A 21,755-nucleotide genomic window follows, 5' to 3' on the forward strand; every position below is an offset into this window, starting at 1 on the left:
TAGGGGACTTGGTGGCCGGGCTTAGGTCTGGCTCCGGGAAAACCTGCAAATCCCTTTCCCTCCTTGCTGTTTCTCCAAACTCTGGTAGGGAAAAAGAACTGTGGATTAGGGAGCTGAAATCTCCCTTCAAGAGACGGAGAATTCATGTAACAAGAGAGTAACTAATTTTTCTCCCATTAGTGTGTTTGTTGTGCAAGCGACACTAAAGGTGGGGTTAACTAGCTAGGACACCGCGGCTGGTTTCCTACACCCCGGGTGTGGCCGCTCGTCCCGCAAGAAGATAACCCAGGGAACTTGAGTAAGGCAGGGTTGTTTGCGTCTCAGTGCCGCTCGGCCCTGTGTCTGAGTCATGGAGGTGGGGTTGTAAATAAACATGCAAATAGCTGTTTGCCACGTAATACCAACCTTCCTAAGTAAGAAGTAGTCTAAAGATTTGAACATTCATACAAATTAGCTAGATATCACTTAGAAAAGGTCGTTAGTTATTAAATTACAACATTTGAAAGCATAATATGTAACTGTTGATTAATGTTCCATATAGACAGGTATATGGTGAGTTAACACCTAGACAGCTTTAAGTTAAATTTACTAAAACTTGGTAAGATGTACGTACTTGAATAATCAGGAGATAGAAATAAACAAGTTTTTCAAGGTAATTTTGGACCTGGAGGTAGTTGATAAAATGTTTATTTTACGAAGGACACATTTTCATTTTTGTTAACCTAACAGTGAATCTGAGCTTGTTTCACCAACCAGCAGCTCCCAGTGAGTCATACATGTTGATTGGTAGAATGATCTAGAATGGAGAGCTCATGATTGATATGATGACTTCGCTGGGAGTTCCAGCAGTTGCCAGAACTGAGTCATACAGCTTCCTGGTTTAATGTTTTCCCAAAGTGGGTCATTTGGTAACCTCAACAAAGCAGAATGTTTTCAGAAGAAAAGGGCATGCTGTCCCTGTACAATAAACAAGATGAATTTTTGGTAGTCTGTTTATAAATGAAACTTTTACTAATAACATCATTTCTGATAATAAATTGTAAAAGGTAATTTGTAAACAAAGAATAGAGCAACAAAATCCCAAAGATTAGGAATTTGGTAATTTAGCATGATACCTGGCATTGTGCTCAATAAATGTTCAGTGAAGTGCAATTTTCCCTTTTGTTCAGTTGGAAAAAAAAAAAACTGTGGGCCGCCCCGTGGCGTAGCGCTTAAGTGTACAGGCTCTGCTACTGGTGGCCTGGGGTTTGGCGCACAGCTATGCACCGCTTCTCCGGCCATGCTGAGGCGGGGTCCCACATACAGCAACCAGAAGGATGTGCAACTATGACGTACAACTATCTACGGGGGCTTTGGGGGGAAAAAAAAAGGAGGAGGATTGGCAATAGATGTTAGCTCAGAGCCGGTCTAGGCACTAAAACACAAAGCAAAAATACAGTACTTATTTAATCTCCATAGGCAAATGGTTTTTGCCTAAGCAGTTCTTTTGAAAGAAACAAAGAGTAACTGATTCTGAGATTCTAAGTGATTTTACTTGGCTAGATGTCTTTTAATAAAAATCTGTGAGAAAACTATGGTTACAATCATAAATTCATAGTTGTTTCCTTACCAGCTATATTTAAAATATGGAGTTAAGGGCCGCCCCGTGGTGTAGCGGTTAAGTGCACGCGCTCCACTGCTGGCCTCCGGCTTCGGATCCCAGGTGCGCACCGATGCACCACTTGTCAGGCCATGCTGTGGCAGCGTCCCACATAAAATGGAGGAAGATGGGCACAGATGTTAGGCCAGGGCCAGTCTTCCTCAGGATTGGCATGCATGTTAGCTCAGGGCTGATCTTCCTCACACACACACAAAAATAATAAATAAATAAAATAAAATATGGAGTTAGTCTGTGGTTTGTGATTTCCTTATTTGGCTATCTAAGCAGAATTAGGAGACTAACTCCTAATTTATTACCAGCTAGTTAGAAACTTTTGATGTCGAATGCCCAAATGAACACAGAACAAGATTCTGTATTCTCCAAATTACAGAAATATGTCCATTTAAAAATAGCTATTTAGGGGGCCGGCCCGGTGGCGCAAGCGGTTAAGTGCGCGCACTCCGCTGCGGCGGCCGGGGGTTCGCTGGTTCGGATCCTGGGCGCGCACTGACGCACTGCTTGGTAAGCCATGCTGTGGCGGCGTCCCATATAAAGTGGAGGAAGATGGGCACCGATGTTAGCCCAGGGCCGTCTTCCTCAGCAAAAAAAACAGGAGGATTGGCGGATGTTAGCTCAGGGCTGATCTCCTCACCAAAAAAAAAAAAAAAAAAAAAAAAACTATTTAGGGGCCGGCCCCGTGGTGTAGCAGTTAAATGTGTGCGCTCGATGTTGGCGGCCTGGGTTCAGATCCCAGGCTCGCACCCATGCACCACTTGTCAGGCCATGCTGTGGCGGCGTCCCATGTAAAGTGGAGGAAGATAGGCACAGATGTTAGCCCAGGGCCAGTCTTCCTCAGCAAAAAGAGGAGGATTGGCGTGGATGTTAGCTCAGGGCTGATCTTCCTCACACACAGACACAAAAATAGCTACTTAAAAATGTTTTTATTGTGGGGCCGGCCCCGTGGCTTAGTGGTTAAGTGCACGCGCTCCGCTGCTGGCCACCCGGGTTCGATCCCGGGCACGCACTGACGCACCGCTTCTCCAGCCATGCTGAGGCCACGTCCCACATACAGCAACTAGAAGGATGTGCAGCTATGACCATACAACTATCTGCTGGGGCTTTGGGGGAAAAATAAATAAATAAAAATTTTAAAAAAAGATGTTTTTATTGTGAAATATAACATACATCTATGAAAGTTAGAGATAATATAACAAACGCCATATAACCACCACACAACTTTATTAAATCTTAACATTTTGCTGTTTTGCTTCAGCTTTTAAAATTATTTTATTGCAGTAAAAAATACATAATATAAAATTTACCATCTTACCATTTTTAAGTTCAGTAGTGTTAACTATATTCACATTGTTGTGTAACAGATCTCTAGAACTTTTTCATCTTGCAAAACTGAGACTCTATACCCATTGAACAGCTCCGCATTTCTCCCTACCCCCAGTCCCTGGTAACCACCATTCCACTTTCTGTTTCTATGATTTTGACTACTTTAGATACCTTATATATGTGGAATCATACAGTATTTGTCTTTTTGTGACTGGCTTATTTAACTTAGCATAATGTCTTCAAGGTTCATCCATGCATGTGACAAGATTTCCTTCTTTTTTTAAGGCTGACTAATATTCCATTATGTGTATAGACCACATTTTGTGTTACCCATTTATCTATCTATGGATATTTGGGTTGCTTCCATCTCCTAGCTATTGTGAATAATTCTGCTATGAACATGGTGTACAAATATCTGTTTGAGGTCTACTTTCAAATCTTTTGGGTATATACCCAGAAGTAGAATTGCTGGATCATATGGTAGTTCTATTTTTAATTTTTTGAGGAACCACCATACTGTTTTGCATAGCAGCTGCACTATTTTACGTTCCCATGTAAAAGCATTCATATGTATCCTTATATACATGTGTGAGAATGTCTCTAGGAAATATACTTAGGAGTATAAAGTTGTGGGATGCATCTTACACTTTACTAAACTTTGCCAAACTGCTCTCCAAGTGATTGTACTAACTTACGCTCCCATCAGCAATGTAGGAGAGTTCCCACAGTTTTATATCCTCAGCATCACTTAGTATTGTCAGACTTTTAAAATTTTGCCAATTTGATGGGAAGATTTCTTTTGGAAAACAAGATTTGCAAAGTCCCCTTCGAGTTGGTAATGGAGGGGTGTGAGGGTGTGAATGAATGTTGGGTTAGCTCCTACAAACAAGTTGCCTTTACAATTTTTGTAATTTGTTTTTAATTTAAAAATTTGGTATTTATGTCAACTTTATCAAAAATCCTTTTAGGAACCTTAAGCAGTGTGCTGCAGCAAAAAGAGCATGAGATTTGGAATCAAACACAACTGTTTCAGATTCCCAATTTGGTTTTGCACCAACCCTATGAATGTATCTATTTTACTTGACATTTTTAACCTTTGGTTTTCCTATCTGTAAAGAAAAATTGTGGACCAGATATCACCCTACCTTGTCAAATTTGTTGAGTCTTAAATCTAGGTTAATCACTTGGCACTGAGTAGATGTTAAGCAAATGTCATTTCCATCCTTTTCTCTTTGCCTTTTTGCTTAGTTTCCTTTGCTTTTTACGGAGATGCCCTTTGAAAAACTGGTATATTCTTTTTTCCAATACTTTTCTAGGGAATTCTCAAATTTAGTCAATGAACCAAGACACTGAGACTTGCTGTATCAATTTCCCAACCTGTTAGAAAATTGTATTAGGTATCCAGAACTGACTAGGCAATAGGGGTTATTATTTGAGTGGATAAATAATTTTGTACCATTCTCTTAGACTTTAAGGAGTTGTTCTTCACTTCTTTTTCTGATTACCTTCAACTACTTCCCAATTTGTTTTTTAGGGTCATAAACTTACTCTGAGATTTAAATGACATTTTAAACTTTTATTTATTGTGTTTAATATTTGCTGTCAAGTGAAAGAACAGAATAGCTAGACAAAAGATGTAGATGGTTTTACAAGTTGATATGTTATTTTTATTGGCTGTGTCACATTTAACAAGATTAGATTTATTATGGGAGCTATCTTGATAGCAGCCCTTTACCCCTCTTTTGCTGTCAAATGAAAGAACAGAATAGCTAGACACAAGATGTAGATGATTTTATAAGTTATGTTATTTTTATTGGCTGTGTCACAGTTAAACATAAATTAGATTTATTATGGGAGCTGTCTTGATAGCAGCCCTTTGCCCCTATTTTGCTGTCAGAGGGGTTGGTTAATACATCTTCTAATACATAATACAGTCTGATACCTAAAGGAATTTCCTTATCTCACCTTTGAAATGCAGCAAATATTCATAAGTCAGCCTTTATATTAATCAGTTGTCATTGGTGTACAACAGATTTGTAATCCATTGTCATAATTTTCTCCAACAAACTATTCCCGGGCACTGTATGGTCTTGAGGTTTGAATCCTGAGCCAAGAGAAAGACAGTAGGTCTGCCAGCTCATTCATTCATTCAGCAGATTTTTTTTTTTTTATGAGGAAGATCAGCCCTGAGCTAACATCCATGCCAATCCTCCTCTTTTTGCTGAGGAAGACTGGCCCTGAGCTAACATCTGTGTCTATCTTCCTCCACTTTATGTGGGATGCTGCCACAGCACGGCCTGACAAGCAGTGCGTCGGTGCGCACCCGGTATCCGAACCCGGGCCGCCTGCAGCAGAGTGTGGGCACTTAACTGCAACACCACGGGGCCGGCCCCCATTCAGCAGATATTTGATGAGCAACTTCTGGGTGTGGGAGTCATTGGGATTGCTGACTGGGACAGGGCATGCACCCCACCCAAGAGAGATCTTAGGGCCAATAAGATGGTTGTTGTGAGAACTGAGAGTATTTACTTCAAAGAGTTTTTGGAGGATTCAATCAATTAATTCATATCAAGAGTTGAGAAGAAAGGCTGGCATTTAGGGAGTGCTTGATAAATGTTCGATATTATGTGTTATCAATCTTGAAAGGCAAACGGGTTAGTGGTTAAAGTACAAACTACTCTTTCTGGGTTGAAATCCTTACTGTACCATTTACTCATTGTGTAACTGTGGGTGAATTAATTAACTTCTCTGGGCCTCAGTTTCTTCATCTCTATGGTAGAGATAGTAATAATACCTAGCTTGTAAAGTTTTTGAGGGTTAACTGAATCTGCCTCATAAGGTTGAGTTTATAGAGGTAGAGTGCTTAGAACAGTGTCTGGCACATGGGAAGCATTCACTAAATGTTAGCTATATAAAAAAGGAGCAATACATGTAGACTCCTGTGGAGACCTAGAGGAGGAAGGAGCAGTCTAGCTCCCTGGGTAGGAGAGGAACCCAAAGGTTACGATGAAGGTATTATTTAGAAACCCAATCACGAGGAGGAGTAGGATTGTCCAGGCAGGAGGGAGGAGTTGAAAAATGAGAGGGCATGGTGTGTTGAGGAAATAGTGGGTAACTATGCATGTTTGAGATTTAGGATGGCTGCATGTGGACCTAGGGTTTGAGAAATGAGGCTGGAGAAGCAGGCAGAGCTCAACTCTCTGGCAACCTCACTACCTCCAGGCATAGTGGCCGTCCCAAACTTTCCCCACTTCTGGACCTTTGCACTTGATGTTTTCTTTGCCTAGAACTCTTCCCATGACCACTTCTGTCTCATGTTTTAGGGAGTATAAATGTCACTTCCTCAGAAAGGCCTTCGCTGACATCCACTCTTGCTCCCAGACTCAATCGTAGCACCTTGGTTGTTTCTTTCATAACAATTTCATGTTTACCCAGTTCATAATTATATTGCTTATGTGGTTGTTTATCTCTTTGTTTCCCCTACTAGAATATAAATTCCGTGAGAGTACAGGCCGTGTCTCTCAGGTTATCAGCATACCTCCATACTTAGCCAGCTAGCATAGAGCCTAGGACATAATCAGCACTTAGTAAATATTTGTTGAAAGAATGAATGACTAATGAAGGACCTGCCTTGCTATGCTAAAGAATTTAGATTCTTCCTGTAGATGTTCTACGTGGGAATGACATGATCAGATTTGTATTGTAATTTTATTTATATTTATATTTTATTTATTTATTTTGTGTGTGTGTGTGTGTGAGGAAGATCAGCCCTGAGCTAACATCCATGCCACTCGTCCTCTTTTTTTGCTGAGGAAGACTGGCCCTGGGCTAACATCTGTACCCATCTTCCTCCACTTTATGTGGGACGCCGCCACAGCATGGCCTGACAAGAGGTGCATCGGTGCACGCCCAGGATCCGAAGCCTGGCCCCCAGCAGCGGAGCGCGAGCATTTAACTGCTACGCCACGGGACCGGCCCCAGATTTCTGTTGTAGAATGATAACTTGGTGACATCATAGCAGGTGAATAGAAGAGGGATGAGATTAGAGACCAGCACTCTAGATATGGTGGCAGTTGTTCAAGCAGGATATGATAAGCGTCTGTAAGTAGACCAAGTCAACAAAATCCAGCATCACTAAAGAAAGCAGAAAGAAAGAACTGATAAAATCAAATAAAAACAGAGAATTGTTTACTTGTACTTGGTCGTTTTTTCAGAAAAGATCCAAGACAACTGACTTAAATGTATATAATATAACAAAAGAAAAGAAAAGAAATAAAAGTGGATGGGGAACTTACAACAAAAAGAGAAGAGGAAAGAGAAAATAAAGTTAGGAGTGAGATTAGTATACAAAATGCTGGCTTTGAAGTCTGTTCTTTTGCTAGAGGTGGGCCATAGATTTAGTGTTTTGGTGTTTTTTTCCCCCTGGCCAGTGCAGAGAGAGACACAACCAATTACATAGTTAATAAGTCCATATTATTAAAAAATAGTATAGCCATACAATGGAATACTACTCAGCAATACAAAGAAATGTGCTAATGATACACATAACAACATGGATGAATCTCAAAATAATTATTCTGAATGAAAGAATCCAGACAAAAAAGGGTACAAACTGTATGATTCCATTCTATATAAAATTCTAAAAAGTGCAAACTAATCTATTGAGAGAAAAGTCAGATCATTGGTCAGTTGGGGATGGAGGCAGGGAGAAGGAATGAGGTGGGATGGATTATTAAAGGCAGGAGAAACTTTAGGGGTGAGGAAAATGTTTATTATCTTGATTTTGGTGATGGTTTCATGGATATAAGCATATATCCAAACTTATCAATTTATATCTTTAAATATGTGCAACTTATTGTGCATCATTTATACCTCAATAAACCTAAAAAAAAGTTAAATTAGACAAACATCTGGCAAAGTAATCCCTGACCTAGCTCAGGTAAATCTTTGATGAGCGTGAAGATATTTCAGGAAGTAAAAGTAAACTGACTTCAACAATAAAAATTTTTAAAAAGATTTTTAAAAGATAAATATCAGAGTCTCCTTTTATAAAATATAAAGATATATTTACCCAGTTTGAGATTTATTAAATAATGTTAATGTATGAGACATTAATGTCGCTCTAATAGATCCCCACTGTTTGAATTTAGTTGACCCCAAATGGAAGCTAAAGAATACATTCCTTAATTACTTTGGAATTAAGTGCTGCCCTCTGAATCCAAACAGATACATTGTCAGAAGATGTATCAGAAGGCATTAATAGTAATGAACCTGTGATGACCAAGGGTCACCCTAAGTAATGAATACCTCAAGCAGGACACACATCTTTTCCGTGTTTTCCTAATCCTGTCAGACATATAAGATATGCTCCTTTGCCATACTGTGTTGAGAGAGAGATCCTCCCAGATGCAGATTTAATTATCTCTATGGCAAGTTTTCCAGAGGCTCTTATCTGTAGGGTATGTATAGCAGATTAAAAAAATTAGCAATCAATTTACACAATTCTGAAGTAGAAAAATTGTGTATGTCATGTGTGTGTATCTGTATCTTAGGGACCAGAAAATACTAAAGGTAGGAGGAATATGAGCACATAGAACTGGTTACCATAAAGTGAAAATGATTACAATTGTGTTGATTGTTGTGCCAGGTCCTATGCTTGGTACTGTGTCCCTCAATCTTCCTAACAAAATAACTTCTCAAAGTAAATAATGTCATTATGCCCGTTTTATAAATACTTGGAAAAAAATAGATAGGTGGCCTACAGTCACGCGGCTAAAAAGTGGCAGAAGTGAGATTTCAACCCAGGTGTGCCTGACTCCAAAGCCCAAAGGCTTAATCCCTATGCTGATTGTCCCCAGTGGTCCTTTATGGTTACTAGAAATAGGCTGCAAATTTAGCGCTAAACCACCTAAGTGGCCAAAGCAAAGAGAGAAACATGATTAGACATATATCACACTGTCCCTAAGATACAGACAAATTGATTGTTCAAGAGAAACAGAACTTTTTCTGAGAGAAATGTCTGTGTAAGTTCTTAAAAAGAGTATGCTCTGTAATGAATGGATAAAGCCCTCTGTTGCATCCCTCCAGTGGAGGGAATCAAGAATTTTACTACAGTAATATGAGTAAGTTCCAGGGATCTTAATGTGGAACACGGTGACTATTGTTAACAATACTGTATTGTATACTTGAAAGTTACTGAATTGTATACTTGAAAGTTACTGAATTGTATACTTGAAAGTTGCAAAGAGAGTAGATCTTAAATCATCTTAATTTAATCATAATCATCACGGTGTATACCTTAAAGTTTTGTTGTTGTTAACGCCCTCAAGTTGATTCCAACTCCTAGCGACCCTGTGTGCAGCAGTGTGGAACCCTGCCTGGTCTTTTTGTGCCATCCTCTCACCTTCCAGTGCTGTATCAGGCAATGCTCCGCTGCTATTCATAGGGCTTTCATGGCCAATTTTTTGGAAGTGGGTGTCCAAGTCCTTCTTCCTAGTCTGTCTTAGTGTGGAAGCTCTGCTGAAACCTGTCCACCATGGGTGACCCTGCTGGTATTTGAAATACAGGTGGCATAGCTTTCAGCATCACAGCAACACACAGCCACCAGAATATGACAAACGACAGACTGAGGGGTGGTGTGGTTCTCTGACCAGGGAATGAACCCAGGCCGTGGTGTTGAGAGCGCTGAATCTTAGCCACCAGGCCACCAGGGCTGGCTTACCTTAAATTTATACAGGATTATTTGTCAATTAAATCTCAGCTAGAAAGAAAAAAATTTTTACTACCGCTGTTTCCTGTGCTGGCCCTTGATATAGACTTGTGCCCAGCTGCTCTGTAAGGGTCCAACCCAGTTTGTCCAAAATCTCAGATGATGTGGCTTGGAAGAAGGAAAAAAATATCTGGACAAATAGATGGGCCACATGCCCTCTGGTCAATCCACCATCAATACTGTGTCTCAACAGCAGTTTTTGTTAAGGATGGAACAGCAAAGAATTGCTTCAGGAACAAATCCAAATGCCCATAGATATTCAAGGCTGTCCTCAACTGCACCCCAGGCAAATATCCCCCCTAGCAGTCATCTGTGTCCCCAGCACACAGCAGGATTGAACAACTTGGTGCCTGTCCTGAAGTAGTTCATTATCCAGTTAAACAGAAAACATGTAGGGCTGGCCCCGTGACTTAGCGGTTAAGTGCGCATGCTCCTCTGCTGGCGGCCCGGGTTGGGATCGCACTGACGCACCGCTTCTCCGGCCATGCTGAGGCCGTGTCCCACATGCAGCAACTAGAAGGATGTGCAGCTATGACATACAACTAACGACTGGGGCTTTGGGGGGAAAATAAATATATAAAATCTTGAAAAAAAAAAAAAGAAAACATGTAAATAAATAACTCCAATACCATGTGAGAAACACTATAATAGAGGAGCTTATGAGAAACAATGGACACATAAAGGATGTGCTCAGCCCCAGCTAGTAGGGATGGGGGAAGTTTTCCCTGGGCAGACTCTTGGGTTGGATTAACCAGGATCCCAAGGTAGGGTTCAGACCTCCTAGCTTCGACACACAGCTCCAGTGCAGGCTGATATCCATATAGGTAGCCATGGGCTTTGAGGTCTCACTGTTTATTGGGCGATCTCCCTCATCTCACCATTGCTGGATTCCCTAGCCATGTAGAAGATGGTTTTTCTGATGCATCTTCTGCATTCAGGCCTCCCAGCCCCAAGCCAAGCACAGTGCAATGTAGAGTGTGTATGTTTCATTGCCGGAGAATCCAGGAACTCAAATCACATCACTCATTGCTGGTCACTCCTCTGCTTCCTATTATACCTAGAATAAAATTCAGATTCCTTACTGTGGCCTACAGGCCCAGCATGGTCAATGTATGCCTCCCTCTCAACTTCAACCCCTTCCACATCCCCTTCAGTCACTTTAATTCTGCCGTGACAACCTTCCTTCCACCTCCCAGACATGCCAAGCTCATGCTGGTCTCAGGGCTTGTCCTGTTCCTTCTGCTTGGCCTACTCTTCCCTTTTTCTCATCATTCAAGTTTCAACTCAGGAGTCCCCTTCTCGGAGAGGCCTTCTCTGACCACCCGGCCATACTACACTGCAATGTTCTTTTAATGTCTTCAGAGCACTTATCAATACCTGAACTTACTCAATTCATTCATTTTTTTTACCCTTTATACGGTGGAGCCCCATGAGGTCAGAGACTCTGTCTTATTCATGGCTGCCCAGAGTGCCTGGCACAGAGTGGGTGTTTAATGAGCATCTGCTGGCTGTCTGACATACCGCCTCCCAGACCAACCAACAGGAACTGTTCCTTCAGCAAATAGGTCAATGTCTGGGCTCCAACAGAGGGCGCTGTGGCACAGGAGACTGTGTGGTTCCCAACTATGCCTGGATGAGGCCTCCAACACACAAATGTTCTCCCTCAGACACCAGAGGACATCATCAGGGGCCAGTGACCCTTTTGGTGCAGAGAGTCAGTCCCTTACTCTAAGGAGACACATCCAGCTCTGGTTTCAGCAGCTGTGGCCCTTTTCTGGCTCACTGGGAGAGCAGGGCTCATTGCCCTGCTTCTAACCCTCCGAGTATACCCCAGAACAAAAAGAAAAATGAACAAATAAGATGGATAGATATTTGGGTTGTGATTCAGGAAAGAAGGGTTTAAAGCACTCTGTCCACAGTACTGAGGATGTAAAAAGCCTTGGTGACTGATTGAATGAATTAATGTGGGGTAGAGAAGTAGGAATCCGTAGGAGTCCAAGGGAACGCTCTAGGAATATAAAAAGGCCAGCTCACCAAGGGGGAAGAGTTGGGGTTCAGGCCCCAGAATGGCTCCAGAGAAACCCCAGGCACTAAGAAACAAGAAGGTGTTTCCAGAGGAAAAGGAAACTGTAGCCTGTTTTGGTTTTTTTTTTTTTTTCTTTTTTAAATAACAAAGCCAAATGTTCACTATTAGACATCTGTTGAAGTGAGGGATGAAAACAGAAATAGTTATAGCCCAATAAACCCTACCTATCAGCCCCTAAACAAGCTGGAATAAGAATAAGAAAAAAAAATGTATTAATTTGCCCAAATGAAGAAACATACCATGTTTACGGATTAAAGTACTCAATATTATTAAGATGGCAGTTCTCCCCAAATTGATCTATAGATTCAACGCAATCACTATTAAAATCCCAGCAGGCTTCTTAAAAATAGGATTTGACAAGTTGATCTTAAAATTTATATGGAGACAGAAAGGACCTAGAATAGCCAAAGCTATTCTTTGGAAAAAAATGAACAAAGTTAGAGTACTTGCCCGATTTCAAACTTACTGTAAAGACACCATAATCAAGACAGTGTGGTGCTGGCATAAGGATAGACATATCGATCAGTGTAACAGAATAGGGAGTCCAGAAATAGATCTCCCTATTTAAAGGCTGGCCAGTGGCGTAGCAGTTAAGTGCACGTGCTCCGCAGCGGTGGCCCGGGGTTGATCCCAGGAACGCACCAATGCACCACTTGTCAAGCCATGCTGTGGTGGCGTCCCACATAAAGTAGAGGAAGATGGGCACGGATGTTAGCCCAGGGCCAGTCTTCCTCAGCAGAAAGAGGAGGATTGGCGACAGATGTTAGCTCAGGGCTAATCTTCCTCACGCACACAAAAATCTTCCTATTTATTTACAACTGATTTTCACCAAAGCCACCCAGGAAATTCAGTGGGGAAAGGATAGTCTTAAATGAATGGTGCTGGAGCAATTGGATATTTGTATGCTAAATAAATAAATAGAAAATAAACCTAGATTTTTGCCTCATACCATAACACAAAAATTAACTCAAGGTGGATCATAGCCCTAAGTGTAATGAAAAACCATAAATCTAAAAGAAAACAGGGGGGCCCATGGCGTAGTGGTTAAGTACACGCGTGCCACTGCTGGCAACACAGGTTCGGATCCTGCGCGTGCACTGAGGCACTGCTTGTCGGGCCATGCTGTGGCAGCGTCCCACATAAAGTGGAGGAAGATGGGCACAGATGTTAGCCCACGGCCAGTCTTCCCTAGCAAAAAGAGGAGGATTGGCATGGATGTTAGCTCAGGGCTGATCTTCCTCACCAAAAAAAAAAAAAAAAAGAAAACCCAAAAAAAAATAATTGTGACTCTGGGTTATGTAAAGACTTCTTAATCATGACGCCACAGATCTAATCCATAAAAGAAAATATTAATAAATTGGAATTAGTTAAAATCAATCTTTCCAAACCCTCATATAGAAATATGATGGATGACATATTTGCAAATAGGACTCTAAAATCATTAAGTGCTTTAATACTATTCTCCCTGGGAAATCTTCAGGGATTGTGGCCAGTTTGGATGGCGTTTTTATTAAAATGGATAAGCACTAGCCAAATATTTCTAAGACTTTAGATGGCTGTAGCTACATGTACCCACACAGAGATCTTGCCTGGGTTTTTTCAAAAGCCTCTTGATCATTTGTCTGGTCTTGCTTCTTTCATTCAGTCAACAAATTTATTAAGTGCTTACTATGTCCCAGGAACAAGTCAAGGCCTTGAGGTCATAACACTAAACAAGACAGTCAGAGTTCCTGGTTCACGGAGCTTACTTTCTAGTAGGGAGCAGACAAAAAAACCCAAAACCTTCTTTAATCGGTTAGGTAGTGATGAGTGCTATGGAGGAGAATAAAGCAAGGGTTGCAGAGATATGCTGCAGCTATTTTAGATTGCATGATGGCCTCTCTGAAAAGGTGATTATTTGAGCAAACACCTGCTTAAAGTGAAGGAGCCTGTCAGGCAAATAAGGGGTGTAGGGAGGGGGGCAGATTCCTGCAAAAATACAGGGGAAGAATTGTTGGTTAGTTCAAGGAATGTGAAGGAAGATGTGACTGGAGCACAGGGGGAGAGGGAATAGTGGAAGATGAGCTGGGGGTGGGGGGAAGTGCAGATCATGCGTGGATTGGTTTCTAGGCAATGGTAAAGAGTTTGGATTTTATTCTAGTTTTGATGGTAAGACCCCTTGTCTGTCTTGTTTACTGTTGTATCCCCAGGGCCATGAACAGTACCTAGCACATAGATATTGAAGGGGAGGAAGACTATCCTCTACCCAGTCTGGGTCCTTTCTGGCTGGGCTACAAATTAAATTGACATGAGACTGAATAGTAGGAGAAAATCAAACAAAGCTTTATAACATGTATACATGGGAGAGACCCACTGGATAATTCAACAAGATGGTGGAGGGTCTCATCTTAAATACTATCCTTAGCTAAAGACAAAGAAGGATTTTGGGGGTCAGGGGAGTCAGCTATGGGAGATTACCAGAAAGCACAGTAAATAGGACTATGCAGATTTTCTTTTTTTTTCTCTCTTTCATTTTTTGTGAGGAAGATCAGCCCTGAGCTAACATCCATGCTGATTCTCCTCTTTTTGCTGAGGAAGACCGGCCCTGAGCTAACATCTATTGCCAATCCTCCTCCTTTTTTTTCCCCCTAAGCCCCAGTAGATAGTTGTATGTCATAGTTGCACATCCTTCTAGTTGCTGTATGTGGGACACAGCCTCAGCATGACCGGAGAAGCAGTGCGTCGGTGCACGCCCAGGATGCGAACCCAGGCCGCCAGTAGCGGAGCGTGCGCACTTAACCGCTAAGCCACGGGGCTGGCCCAAGACTATGCAGATTTAAGTCCTCCCCTTCTTCACTGATAAGAGTTTCTAGAGATAAGGTCATCCCCCCTTCTTCCTGGTACAGAGAGGGAGATACCTTTACAAATGGAGATTTCCCTTAAAAATGTAAATGTCTCTTACAAAGGATAACTTCTACTTTTACTTGGAATGGGCTGAGCAAGGACCCTCCCAGTCTATCCATACCCAGAGTTAAATTCTTTTAGTCAGTTAGTTGTGGGGGGGATGGGGAGAGGTCAAAGTTTCTTTCAGAGAAAATAATCAAGGTAAAGAGACATATTTTGAGGTGGCCAATTCAGATCTCCCACAGCATCATTTTTTTCCAAATCAATCTATAGATTTAGTGCATCTCCAATCAAAACTGCAACAGGATTTTATGGGGGATTTGAAAAGAGAACCTAAGATTTATATGGAAATGTAAAGGGCCAACAACAGTCAAGACACTCCTGAAGAACCAAGATCTTGAGCCTTTATTACATTATAAAGTAGTAATAATTAAGACAACGTGGTTGGCTCAAGATTAATGAAACAGACTAGGGAGCTCAGAGAAAGAGCCATGCATATATAAAAACCTAATATACAAGGAGTGGGGAAAGGATGGTGCTGGGACAATCAGAAAAAATGAAGAGAGATCCCTACTGTACACCACACCCAAAACTAAATTCGGGATGGATTCAGGCCTTAAATGTGAAAGGCAGCACTTTATATTTTTTAGAAGGAAATATAGGCAAATATCTTTATGACCAAGGTAAAGAGGTTTGATAAATCTTGCATAAATTTAGCTACATTATAATTAGGGACTTTTGTTCGTCAATATACCCAATAAAGACAGAGAAAAAACCAGCCGTGTGCTTGGAGAAGATACTTGCAACACATAGTTCACAAGAATTATCAGTATTTGGAGTGGGGCTGTCCAACAGAGCATTCTACAAGGATAGAAATATTCTATGTTTGCACTATCCAATAGCCACTAGCCACACATAGGTACTGAGCACTTGAAATATGGCTAGTGAAACTGAGAAACTGAATTTTAAATTGTATTTAATTTTAATTACAGTTACATGTGACTAGTGGCTACTGTATTGGATAGCAGAGACCTAGGATATATAAAGAACATAAAAGAGGAAATAGGATGGAATAAACATAAAAAATTGCTCAACCAGATTAGTAATCAGGAATATACAAATTAAAACCATGATGAGATACCATTTCACAACCCCCAGATGTGCAAAAAGTAAAAAGTCAGACAATATCAATTGTTGGATAGGATGTGGAGCAACAGGAACTCGCATCCACTGTGATGAGAGTATAAATTGTTACAACACCTTTGGAAAATAAAATTGAACATATGCGTATCCCAGAGCTAGCAATCTCACTTCAATTATTATGGAAGAAAAATTGTCCTAAACCTGGTGAGTGAGGTGATGTAATTCACAACCTCCTCTGGGAAGATAGCATTGCTGATAAAATATTTAAGCAATGTTATGATAGGTTGTAATCAAATTAAGATCTCTTCTGAGAAACTAGATACCCAACTAAGTTAACTGTCAGCTCTTAGTCAAGAGTATGAAGATTTTTAATTAGACATTGCCTTTGTATACGATCTAAACGATTACTGTGATGTTGTGATTTATGATAAGAAATTGGTCTTAGTCCTCATTCCTATCACAGAGCTCCTAAAACCCTTGAGTGATAAAGATGTCTTTTGTTATTCATGACAAGCCCCTTTCAACCACCCCGGAGTTTATGTTAATGAGGTGACTTTTGGAAAGCCCCTAAATTTGGGGCTGATTGCCATAGGAATCAAGCATATGATTAAATGCTTGGAAATTTCAGCCCTACTCTCCCACCTCCAGGGAGGGGAGAGGGGCTAGAGGTTGAATTAATCATCAATGGCCAGTGAGTTCATCAATCATGGCTATGTAATGAAGCCTCCATAAAAATCCCTAAGGTACGGGGTTCAGAGAGCCTCTGGTTGGTGAACACGTGGAGGTGGGAGAGTGGCTGGGAGAGTGGTGTGCTGAGAGGGCATGGAACCTCTGCGTTCCTTCCCACATACCATGCCCTATGCATCTCTTTCATCTGGCTGTTCCTAAGTTATATCCTTTGTAATAAACCGGTAATCTAGTAGGTAAACTGTTTTTCTGAGTTCTGTGAGCCCATCTAACAAATTAATCAAACCCCAGGAGGGGTTCGTGGGAACCTCCGATTTATACCCAGTCTGTCAGAAGCACAGGTGACAACTTGGACTTGTGATCAGCATCTAAAGTGTGTGTGAGGGGGACAGTCTTGTGGGACTGAGCCCTTAACCTGTGGGATCTGATGTTAACTCCGGGAAGATGGTATCAGAATTGAGTTAAATTGGGCCGGCCCCGTGGCTTAGCGGTTAAGTGCGCACGCTCTGCTACTGGCGGCCTGGGTTCGGATCCCGGGTGCACACCGATGCACCGCTTCTCCGGCCATGCTGAGGCCGCGTCCCACATACAGCAGCTAGAAGGATGTGCAACCATGACATACAACTATCTACTGGGGCTTTGGGGGACAAAAAGGAGGAGGATTGGCAATAGATGTTAGCTCAGAGCCAGTCTTCCTCAGCAAAAAGAGGAGGGTTAGCATGGATGTTAGCTCAGGGCTGATCTTCCTCACAAAAAAAAAAAAAAAAGAATTGAGTTAAATTGACACCCAGCTGGTGTGGGGGAATTGCTTGGTATGGAAACCCTCCCTCCCCCCCACATCTGGCGTCAACAGTAAAGGTTGAGAATAGAGGAGAAACGTGGAAGAATTTTTTCTTTTAAATTAGCTAGTCATTTTTCTCCTGTGGGAGATCAAAATTGGCCACCCCAAAATATGTCTCTTTACCTTGATTATTTTCCCTGATGGACATTTGACCTCCCCCACTAACTGCCTAAATGAATTTGAGTCTGGGTATGGATAATTTACATTTGTAAGGGAAATCTCCATTTGTAAAGGTGTCTCCCTCTCTGTACAGGGAAGAGGGGGGATGACCTTATCTCTAGAAACTCTTTTGAGTATGGAAGGAGAGGACTTAAATCTGCATACTCTTGATTACTGTGATTTCTGTCTCCCTCCTTTCTCCCTCCCCACCCCCAACATCCTCCTTTGTCTTTATCTAAATCTATTTAAGGTGAAAACCTCCGCCATTTCTTGAGAAACTCAGTTTCCCTGGTTTCTCCCATGTATACATGTTATTAAACTTTGTTTGATTTTCTCCTGCTATTCGGTCTCATTTCAATTTAATTTGTAGCCCAGCCAGAAAGGACCCAGAGTGGGTAGAGGACACTCTTCCTCCCCCAACACCCCCTTTAAGTGTTTCTGCTGTCCACTGAAATAAAATCTAGGTGATATTAGTGAAAGGAGTTTATTCAAGCATCAGCGTGAGGAGTTCAAACCCAGGGAAAACAGTTCAGCAGAGCGCTCTGATGGAACTGCTCCGAGGGGTGTGAGTTTAAGTGCAGCTTATGTCTCTTTCACAAAACAGTGCACATGCAGGGTAAAGGAAAAGAAAAAAAAAACTTACAATGACATTTCATATATGTCAAAAAAAAAAGGGACAGAGTACATCTGGGCTTTTCTCCATACAATGAAAGTAACATAAACAAAAATTCCTTGGTTATACATCAAACTAGTTCAGAGATGCTGATGTTAGCTATGTGTGGAGGGAGGCAAGGACCAGGGTCGTAAATTATTCCCTCAATCTCTAAGAAATGCAGCTGGGAAATGTGAGAGCGAGGTACCCTTTATCTTTTCTGGTTGTGGATCTGTCCAGCTGACATCTTTGGTTGTGAGGTGGGGTTGCAAGGTTTTTTTTTTTTTTTTTTTTGGTGAGGAAGATTTGCCCTGAGCTAACATCCATTGCCAATCTTCCTCTATTTTGTATATGGGACACCGCCACAGCGTGGCTTGATGAGTGGTGCGTAGGTCCGCACCTGGGATCCAAACCTGCAAACCCTGGGCCGCCAAAGCAGAGCGTGAGAACTTAACCACTATGCCACCAGGCCAGCCCCAACACTTTATGATTTTTAAACACTTTAAATCCCTTGCACATATGCACCAGGAGATATGAACAAGAATGTTTATATCAGCATTGTTCATAATAGCAAAAACTAAATATATATATATATATATATATATATATATATATATATATCAACAGTGAAATGGACATTGTGGAATGTTCATACAATGGAATCCTATTCAACAACGACCACATGTCAGCTCTACTATACACATCAACATGGATGGATGAATCACAAAAGAATAGTCTCAGAAGAATGCATACAGTATTATTTCATTTATATAGAGTTCAAAACAGCAAGACTAAATAACATAGTGTGTGTATATATAAATATATGATAAAGATTACCACAAAAGTCAGGATGGTGGTTACTTCTTAGGGGGCAGGGGGGAGGGAGATGTCAGGAAACAGCAGAGAAATTGATAAAGCTCCATTCCTTAACCTAGTTGGACATTCTTTTATTATTATTTGAACCTACATATACCCTATGTTCATTAGTTAGTATAAAAATAAAGAGCTAAAAAATCACTCTTGCTGCTCTGAGGGAGTAGACTGGGCGGAGGGGCGGAAGCAGAGAGCTCAGTTGAGAGGCATTTGCAGTAGCTGGGACTCCAGTGAGTGCCATGGATGTAGGAAGAGGTTTAGAGCAACCAAAGTCATTGCCTTTCCCTTGGGCACGAGCTCTACCACCTGCTAGCTGTGTGAGCGTTGGTGAGTTTCTCACACTCACCCTCAATTTCCTCATCAGAAAAATGTGGATAATAATAGTGGCTGCCTTGTGAGGATTATTAGACAAGGTATGCAAAGTGCCTCTCAGCACAGTGCCTGGGACTTAATAAGCACTCAGGACCACTACATAAGGCTGCTCTGGAAGAAGGGATCTTTTTTTGTGTGTGTGTGAGGAAGATTAGCCCTAAGCTAACATCCGATGCCAATCCTTCTCTTTTTGCTGAGGAAGATTGGCCCTGGGCTAACAGCCGTGCCCATCTTCCTCTCCTTTATATAGGACATCACCACAGCATGGCTCGCCAAGCAGTGCGTTGGTCCGTGCCCGGGATCCGAACCCACGAACTCCAGGCCGCTGCAGTGGAGAGCACGCACTCAACCACTACATCACTGGCCCGGCCCCAGAAGGGATCTTTTTCTAACTCATTCAGAAGCATCAGTCAGCTAGCCAAGTCCTGTTCCTCCTAGCGTGTTTCTGCCCAGAAGAGACTTCTTTTTCTGATTGGCACAAAAGTTAGGGGTGCCACTGCAAATGCTCAGAAAACAGAATTTATCACCAGCATGTTAGTAGGAGAGATGTAGGTATTGAGGCAAATATCAACAGAGAAAGAAATTAGGCCTGTCATATGAGCTGAGAAATTTGGGTGCTCCTCCCATGGTTGAGAGAGGACAGAGTGGCCAGTCCACCCTAACCTCTGTCAAACGCCTTTCCCACTTGCAGGTAGCTGGAGTTTCTGCAGGCCTTTCAAGCCTGAGGGTACAAAATGGTACCCTTAATAGTATTCTCTTTGTGGCTGTTCCTACCCGGTCTGTACGACACAGGGACTCCTGCCCCCTCCTGGCCAATGTGGATTCTGTACACTCCCAGGAGCTAAACAACACCCAATTCTATTGGCTGGGGAGCAGTACCAGGTACTATTAATCTCAAGCACAGGCAAATCATATCTGAAAAGCATACTTGCATACAAGGGCACTGTTATTTAATCTCTTATCCTTCTATATTTCTAACAATTCTGTCCCAAATCATGGGAATTTATGCTTTAGAAAAGAGCAAATCAAACACACTATGCTATTTTCAGATTTCCTTTTCTTAAAATCCTGTACAGATTTGCCAGGGTTTTTTTGTTTTCCCTTTAGAGTTGACTGTTACATCTGTTCTCCTTCTGTGAGCACATCACATACTAGATCTGTTTCTCTACATCCTGAGTTACTAGAGACCTCATCATGTTGGTTTTAGGGCCTAAGTTAGAACCAAAAATGCCCACTTAAGAAAAAATTTTTTTAAATTATGGTAAAATATACATAACAAAAAATGTACCATTTTAACCATTTTTAAGTGTACAGTTCAGTGGCATTAAGTACATTCACATTGTTGCACAACCATCACCACCATCCATCTCCAGAACTTTTTTTATCTTCCTCGACTGAAACTTGGTACCCATTAAACAATAACTCCCCATTTCCTAGCAACCACCATTCTACTTTCTGTCTCTATGAATCTGACTTCTCTCGGTACAAGAATTCCCACTTTTGATTTTCACAGGTGGGATTTGTATTGTAAATCTGCTGTCATATTTTCTTTTTTTATAATTTTATTTATTTAGTTTTTTTCCCCCAAAGCCCCCAGTTGTATGTCATAGCTGCACGTCCTTCTAGTTGCTGTATGTGGGAGGCAGCCTCAGCATGGCCGGAGAAGCGGTGCGTGGGTGCGCGCCCCGGATCTGAACCCGGGCCGCCAGTAGCAGAGCGCGCGCACTTAACCGCTAAGCCACGGGGCCGGCCCTGCTGTCATATTATGTATCTACGATGTGCAAATTATGAGGAGTTCATGCCTTTATATTTTTACTTTTGCTTTAAAATCTTGGAAGAATTTTTTTATTGTGGTAACATATACATAAAAATTTGCCATTTTAACCCTTTTTAAGTATATAATTCAGTGGCATTAGTACGTTCACAATGTTGTACAACCATTACCACTATCCATTTCCAGAACTTTTTCATCATCCCAGACAGAAACTCTATACCCATTAAACAATAAGTCCCCATCTTCCCCTCCCCTCTTAGCCCCTGGTAACCTCTATTCTACTTTCTGTCTCTATAAAGTTGAATCCAGGAAGAATTTAATGTCATTCTAGTAGGGAAAGTTGCTCATATTAGATTGGCTATAGGAGTGAATAAGTTTCCCATTGTCTACATATGACACTTTAGTTCAGAAAACAGTCTATATTCAATAGAAGTTATGATTTCTTTATTTTATTTTGTGTGTGTGTGTGTGTGAGGAAGATCAGCCCTGAGCTAACATCCATGCCAATACCTCCTCTTTTTGCTGAGGAAGACTGG

Source organism: Diceros bicornis, chromosome 18 (genome assembly GCF_020826845.1).
Source record: "Diceros bicornis minor isolate mBicDic1 chromosome 18, mDicBic1.mat.cur, whole genome shotgun sequence".
Taxonomy (NCBI): domain Eukaryota; kingdom Metazoa; phylum Chordata; class Mammalia; order Perissodactyla; family Rhinocerotidae; genus Diceros; species Diceros bicornis.